Source organism: Lithobates pipiens, unplaced genomic scaffold (assembly GCF_037356315.1).
Source record: "Lithobates pipiens isolate NorthernLeopardFrog02 unplaced genomic scaffold, aLitPip1_a1.2 Scaffold_16, whole genome shotgun sequence".
Taxonomy (NCBI): domain Eukaryota; kingdom Metazoa; phylum Chordata; class Amphibia; order Anura; family Ranidae; genus Lithobates; species Lithobates pipiens.
In genome coordinates this window covers 254,533,446-254,540,539 of record NW_027507748.1, presented here as the reverse complement: position 1 = coordinate 254,540,539, position 7,094 = coordinate 254,533,446, and positions in this window count along the sequence as shown.

Genomic DNA, 7,094 nt, shown 5'->3' with positions numbered 1-7,094 from the left:
GTACATGTTGATCATATCCCCCCTTAATCTCCTCTTCTCAAGAGTGAATAAATTCAGTTCCTCTAATCTTTCCTCATAGCTGAGCTCCTCCATGCCTCTTATCAGTTTGGTTGCCCTTCTCTGCAATTTCTCCAGTTCCCTAATATCCTTTTTGAGAACTGGTGCCCAAAACTGAACAGCATATTCCAGATGAGGTCTTACTAATGATTTGAACAGGGGCAAAATGATATCTCTCTCTCTGGAGTACATACCTCTCTTAATACAGGAAAGGACTTTGCTCGCTTTGGAAACCGCAGCTTGGCATTGCATGCTATTATTGAGCTTATGATCTACCAAAACCCCCAGATCCTTCTCCACTATGGATTCCCCCAGTTGTACTCCCCCTAGCGTGTATGATGCATGCATATTCTTAGCCCCCAAGTGCAGAACTTTACATTTCTCAACATTAAACCTCATCTGCCACATAGTCGCCCAATTAAACAGAGCATTGAGGTCGGCTTGTAAATTAGATTCTGTAAGGACGTTATTCCACTGCATAGCTTGGTGTCATCTGCAAAGACGGAAATGTTACTTTTGATCCCAAGACCCAATATAATTTATAAAGATATTAAAAAGCAAGGGTCCCAGCACTGAACCTTGGGGTACACCACTGATAACCTTAGACCATTCAGAGTAAGAATCATTAACCACTACTCTCTGAATTCTGTCTTTTAGCCAGTTTTCTTTTTTTTTTTTTTTTATTGAAGTTTTAAACAGTACAATAACAGGCGATACAGAATGTACTAAAAAAAAAAAGGGAAAGACATAGCACAAATTGAGATCACAGATAACAGTATAAACTGAGGGGTGGTCTCGAACCCATCTTGTTGTATATAGCAGTCTACACCTTAAATAATATTGACTGTAAGTGGAAGGGTCGCGGAGATTGGCTCGATAGGTTCCCATTGCAGGTGGTCAGGAAGTGTACTGTACACAATCCAAAGTTGAAGCTGCCGGGGTATGTCATTGGTTGTGGGCGTTATTGTCTCCTTAAGGGATTGTTAAGTTGAGTGAAGGTACGGGGGGGGGGATGGGAAGAATTTCGGGCGATAGTATGGTATGTGGGGCAGAACAAGTGGGTAAGCGACTAACCGGAGCCAGTCAGCCGAGCTGAGATCTAAGTCATCTGTGTCTGGGCTAACTCCCCACAGGGGGGAGGTCAGTGGGGCACTAGGAGATGGAGGGGATGTGGATGGGACAGGTATGGGGGGGATAGGGGATAAGGAAGGGGCATGAGAGAGGAGGGGTGTCGTCTCTCCGGGCTCCTCCACCAAATATGCACCGTTGCCATAGGTGCGTATGGCCGTCCGCTCGAGTTCCTTTGAAAGGAGGAAAAATACAAAAAATAAAAATAAAAATAAGACTTGCACCACCTGGGCCAGTACCAGGTCGTATAGCAAAACAATCAGGGGTTTACTAAATGCGTACTTAATTATGGGAGATATTTGAGGAGAAAAGGCAGCCATAATCTCGGAAATGTGTCCACTTATCCCAGGTCCGCGCATACTTCTGTGGGGAGTCTCGGGCAATGTGAATGAGCTCCTCCATTTCCGCTACTTTCGCTACCTTGTTTAGCCATTCAGTAATGGAGGGGATATTGGGGGAGCCCCAATGGATTGGGATGCAGAGCTTGGCGGCGTTAAGGAGATGTAGGGTCAATGATTTCAGGTAGAGTCGTGTGGGGATAGAGGTATGGTGGAGAAGCATGCAAACCGGTGTATATTCTATCGTGCTGTTGGTGATGGTGCTAGATATTCTATGAACCCGGGTCCAAAAGGTTTGGATTTTGGGGCAAGTCCACCAGATGTGTAGGAGCGATCCCCCATCATTTAAGCATCTCCAACATTTGTTGGGAGCATCAAGTTTAAATTTATGTAGCAGCTCAGGCGACCGATACCATCTAGATAGAAGTTTGAAGTTATTCTCCTGGGTGTGAACATTCAGCGAGCCTTTGTGTGCGATTATTAAAATTCTTTCCCAGTTTTCCTCAGAGAGGTTTATTTGTAAATCTCTCTCCCAAGCCTGACAAGCTTTCCAGTCCTTCGGGGAGGCGGACTGAAAGAATAGGGAATAGATTATAGAAATTAAATGTCGTTGAGGAGTGCTTTGGGAACCGAGATTTTCAAATGATGTTAGCCGTCTGGACAGCTTGCCATCTACGTTTTCCGCTCTAAGGAAGTGGCGAATTTGGAAGTATGTCCACTTAGGGCAGGGGGGGCAGTCATCCTTGGTAGGGAGAGCACTACATTCCAAAAGTCCCTCATTGCTGTAAAAGTGGTGGGCTCGGACTTCCTGGTGTACCCAACAATCCTTGAGAAAATTATTAGACATTCCCGGGGGGAAGGCTGGATTAAGTCGGATGGGTGTGAGGGGACCTGGAGAGGAGGAGAGCTTGAATTTACAGCAAGCTTCCTTGAAATTATTCAGAGTAGCACTTACAAGGGGGTGATCTTTAAGCGTTTTGGGAACATTGGCGGAGTGGATCCACGGGGCGTTTTTGATGGGTATGGCAGAGAGCGGGGTTATCTATGTGGATCCAGTCCTTATCCCCTTTGCGGGTGGACCAGTCCACTATTTTGACCATATGGCAGGACAGGTAGTAATTTTTGAGGTCTGGGAGGCCGATTCCACCTGCGCTTTTGGGGAGTGTGAGCTGATTGTAACTAATCCTAGGGCATCTGTGTTTCCACAGAAATTGGGTGGATAAGCGTTTAACAAGTCGAAAGAAGGAGGGCGGTAGTTGGATGGGAATAGTTTGTAGAAGATAGAGAATTCGTGGGAGAACATTCATTTTGAGAATGGCTGCACGACCAAACCACGAGAAATGGGATTTGTCCCATTTCCGTAAGTCTTCGGCTATGGTACGCGAGAGGAGGAGGAAATTTCTAGAGAATAGATCACTAAGGCGTGTGGGAAGTTGGATTCCTAGGTACGTTATAGCTTCCCGTTGCCAGGAGAACGGGAATGAGCTTTGGCATTGGGAGACTAACTCTCCAGGCAAGGTGACATTCAGGGCACTGGATTTTGAGAAATTTATTTTGAGATTGGAGATACGGCCAAAAGTTTCAAAATCTTTGAGTAGGTTTGGGATCGTTACTAACGGGTCACTGAGAAAAAGCAGAATGTCGTCCGCGAATGCAGCTAATTTATGGATACGCCCAGCCACTGGAATTCCTCTAATATTTTCGTTTGCTTGAATACATCTGAGCAGGGGTTCCAGTGTCAAAATAAATAAAATGGGGGATAGCGGGCAGCCCTGTCTCGTTCCGTTGCGGATGGGGAAGGCATTTGACAGGCGGCCGTTAACCCTTATACTAGCAGTCGGGACCGAATAAAGGGACATGATGAGATTAAGCATTTTTTCGGGTAACCCCAGGTGGCGAAGCACCGCCTCCAGGTAGTCCCAGGCGAGCCTGTCAAATGCCTTCTCTGCATCCAGGGACAGGAAGAAGCCTTTCTGTTTTCGGGATGTAAGCCAGTGGTGCAGATTGATGGCCTTGGTAGTATTGTCCCTGGCTTCTCTACCAGGGACAAAGCCCACTTGGTAATTACCTATAAGGGAAGGGAGGAACAGGAGTAAGCGATTAGCCAAAATCTTTGCGAAGAGTTTTATGTCCGAATTGAGTAGCGAGATGGGCCTATAACTGGCGACTGAGGAGGCATCTTTACCTTGCTTGGGAATGACCGTTATATCCGCTTCTAAAAGCCTGTGGAATGGTGTGGGCATATTATTTAGGGAATTGAAGGCGCTAAGGAAGGGGGTCACTAGGGTGTCCGTGAAGGTTTTGTAGTATGGGGCGGAGAAGCCATCAGGGCCTGGGCTCTTACCCGGCTTCAATTGTTTGATAGCCTGCCTTAATTCCAATTCTGAAATGGATTTGTCAAGTTCAGAGGCCTGGTCTCTGGATAACTTGTCGGGACTAAACTGATCAAGAAACTGGGAGATAAGGGTCTCCCTTTGTCGCTTTGTAGAGCTCGAAGCAGTAGGGCAGGGCAAATTATACAGGTCTTTGTAGTAGTCTTCGAACTGGGCAGCTATGTCCTCTGACGAAGTATGCGCTTTACCCGACGAGTCGGTTATAGTGTGTACATTCGTGGAGGCATTTTTTGTGCGTAAGGCACAGGCTAGAAGTCTACCGCACTTATTACTCTGTTCATAGAACAGCTTCTGACTCAAGACTAATTTATGCCGGGTTTTATAGTTCAACGTCTCTAAAAGAAGTTTTCTCGTTTCAATCAGATCTTGAAGGGTATCCTGAGCTAACGAATGTTTGTGGGACCGTTCGAGTCTTTGAATTTTCTGTATCAACTCCAAAGCTTTAGCTTGATTTGCTCTTTTCCTGATTACAGAAAGTTTAAAAAAACTTCCCCCGTATTGTGCACTTGTGGGCTTCCCAGGTTGTTATTGGCGAGATCGAGGGGTCTACATTTTCTCGGAAAAAATGGGTCAAACTAGAATTAATGAGGTTAATGTCAGCCTCTGAGGAGAGTAGAGAGCCGTCCAGACGCCAGATCTTTGTGGACTGTCTCTGGTGTGGGAGGGTAAGTAGTATTGAAATAGGGTGATGGTCAGCTATAACAAGGGGTTCAATCGTGGCGGCTTTAAGAAGGGGAAGGTCCCCTTGGGATACAAATAAGTAATCTAAGTGGGAATACCTATTGTGTGGAGGCGAGAAGAAGGTGTAGTCTTTGGTATTGGGGTGCAAGGTACGCCAGGAGTTGTGCAGGGTGAGGTTTTGTAAGAGGGTTCTAATTTGCCGCAAGTCTCGGTAGGGGAGGGATGAAGTACCTGACGAGGAATCTAGAAGGGGTTGTAGCGTTATATTAAAGTCCCCACCAAGGATGATCAGCCCCTTCCCAAAGCTTGTTAGAAGGTCTGTAATTGAGCGAAAAAAGCTTAGTTGAGCTGTGTTGGGGCTATAGATATTTGCCAAGGTGACAGGGAGGTTATGAAGACGCCCTTTCAGGAATACATATCGTCCTTCCGGGTCAATAAGGGAGTCCTCAAATTGCCAAGGGATATGTTTCGCTAGAAGGATAGAGACACCCTTAGTTTTTGCCAAAGGGTTGGTAGAGTGATAGACCGTGGGATATTTGCGGCTTACAAGGTTGGGTATATGTTTAGTGCAAAAGTGGGTTTCTTGAAGAAAGATAACATCTGCCTTTTGCTGTGACATCAGGCTCAAGATTTGGCTGCGCTTTTCAGGCACATTAAGGCCTTTCGCGTTTTGGGATATTATTTTCAGAGTAGCAGGGCGATTATCAGTGATCGAAGTGTGCATGGTGTAAAAAGGGATGATGGGTAACGTAGCGCGAATCGATCAGAGTTGGGTCCCCAACCTCAGTCATACCGTTACCGTGAGGGAACAAGGGAAACAGCTGACAAGAGAGCGGGGGTATAGGCTTACGAGCCTCTGAGTGGTGTAGAGGAGACCGGAGAGAACAAAGTTAAGGGAATGGGAAATATGCAGGAGGTGGGAGGAGCCTATAGGGGGGGGGTCAAGGAAGGTGGGAAGGCAGGAGAGGAGGGGGTGGGGAAGAGAGGGAACAGTAAATACCGGAGGGCTGGGTAGCCGGCTACCTTACCCTAACTTGAGTCGGGAGTTCCGGATGTGGTCAACGGACGGGGATACCTTCCGTTGTGTGGGGGAGTAGAGGGTAGTCCGGGTCAAGTCCTGGCAGGGGTCAGTCCAACGGGAGTCCTCAGATATATCCAAGGAGGCACGAGGGAGCCTGCTAAAATAAAAAGGCAATGGGAACACAAAGAATTAGGCACCGGAGGAACACAGCATATGAAATTAACATGAGGCTAAGGAAGAAAGGTAACGGGGAAGGATAACCCGAGTGCAAAAACAGAAACAGGTCAAGGTGGTTAATCAACATGAGACCTAACATGTGAGATAAAAGTATAGTGGTACACAACAAACGTTTGTCAGGGGGATTCCCCATAATAATAATCTTGCCTATTTTGTCATTAAGACAATCAGACCCTGAAGCCCCCCCTTTAAATAGACCATACAAAATTTTTCCACTTTGAAAAAAATAAATGCAAACATAGCAAACTAAGCTTTCTTAAGAAAAAGTGGTAAAAAGAGGGGTAGGCTTCTTCGGCAGAGACAGCAGCTTGGGCCGCTCCCTGCGTTTTACCAGCAAGAACAAGGGCCTAGGCTGGCGTTAGTCAGAAGGGGTAGGCCGTTCAAAACTCAAGAGGCCGAGTAGTGTACAAACATGGAAAGCATATATATATAAAAAAAAAAAGGGGAGGGGGGAGGGGACGGGAACAGAACAGGTCAGAATTGAAAAGTAAAGAAACGACTCCACTCTGCTGATGTATGTAGGGCATCCATATAAGAATACAGTCTCATTTAACTGAGCATGGGAGTTTTAGAGTCCAGAAGACCACTAGGGTGCGCAGGATTGAACGCTTCTAAACCGTCCTCCACCACAGGCAAATGACTGCTTCTGCGTGGGCCAAAGTTCAGAGGGTCGTGGTGGGGGAGGGGGCAAAAATGGGTGAGGGGGCCAGGAGAGGCATAAAAACAAATAAATAATAATAAAAAAAAATTAAGGAAGGGGGGGGGGAGCATGAGCCGAACAGGTATGAGCTCTTGTAAGGGCTATTGAGAAAAGTTAAAGTCAAATGAGATTAATTAATTAAGGACAGTCTGGTCTGGCTCGCCTATGAGCGGGGGAGGCAGTGGGACTAGCATACGATCTGTCATCCCGGTTCCTTTGTGGTGGTGACCTTGGTGATGAAGATCTGCGTCTCCTGATGTGAAATTCCTCCCTTTCAGGAATGGTATCCATTGAGGAAGCTCTCTGAAGCTGGGTAGAGCGGAAAGCCTTATACCAGTCTGGAAGTTCAACAAGAGGAATCTGAAGCGTGTCGCAGAACCTTGCCAACTCCTCATGGACCCTCAGGATTGCGGTGCGACCTGCCACTGTAGCAGTTAAGCCAAACGGGAACCTCCATTTATATTGGATACCCTTGCGGCGAAGGGTGTCAAGCAGGGGGCGTAGGTCCCTTCTGTTCTGGCGGGTTACAGGTGATAAGT